The sequence below is a fragment of the Trachymyrmex cornetzi genome, unplaced genomic scaffold, assembly GCF_001594075.2.
Source record: "Trachymyrmex cornetzi isolate Tcor2-1 unplaced genomic scaffold, Tcor1.1 scaffold229, whole genome shotgun sequence".
Lineage (NCBI taxonomy): Eukaryota > Metazoa > Arthropoda > Insecta > Hymenoptera > Formicidae > Trachymyrmex > Trachymyrmex cornetzi.
Window position 1 is genome coordinate 3,586 of NW_017296945.1, and position 384 is coordinate 3,969.

At 34.9% G+C, this 384-nt stretch overlaps 1 protein-coding gene across 1 annotated transcript in view; it reads right to left on the bottom strand.

Moving 5' to 3' along the window:
• The window catches only part of Calx (sodium/calcium exchanger 3), a 29,695-nt gene that overhangs the window by 1,304 nt on the left and 28,007 nt on the right, over positions 1 to 384 (bottom strand). The gene's annotated exons all lie outside the window — the stretch shown is intronic.

Below are 384 nucleotides of genomic sequence, written 5' to 3' on the forward strand. Positions count from 1 at the left end.
ACATGGTAATTACTAGGCAGTTACTAGACAGATTTATTGATATTACGGAATATACAGCTAGTGACTAGCCAGTGACAAGTTAGAAAACTTATCTAGTCGGTACTATCTAGTTACTAGGTATTAAATCATATTTGTGCTGAATAACTTATATAGATAATTCGAAACATCTCTATCGACAAGGTAGCAGTGGAACAGTACGTCAGGTGAGCGACTCAGAAGCCTGGACTGTGGATGGAGTCACGAGTTCATATCCCATCGGATGTTAAAAGTTAGGTATTAGTGGCCCGTTCAGCATTTAAAGAGGACACAAAAAAAGATGGAGAGGAAATATAATTAATAAAAATTATCTCTAGAAATTAGGTAGAAAATATGCTATAAAAAAAT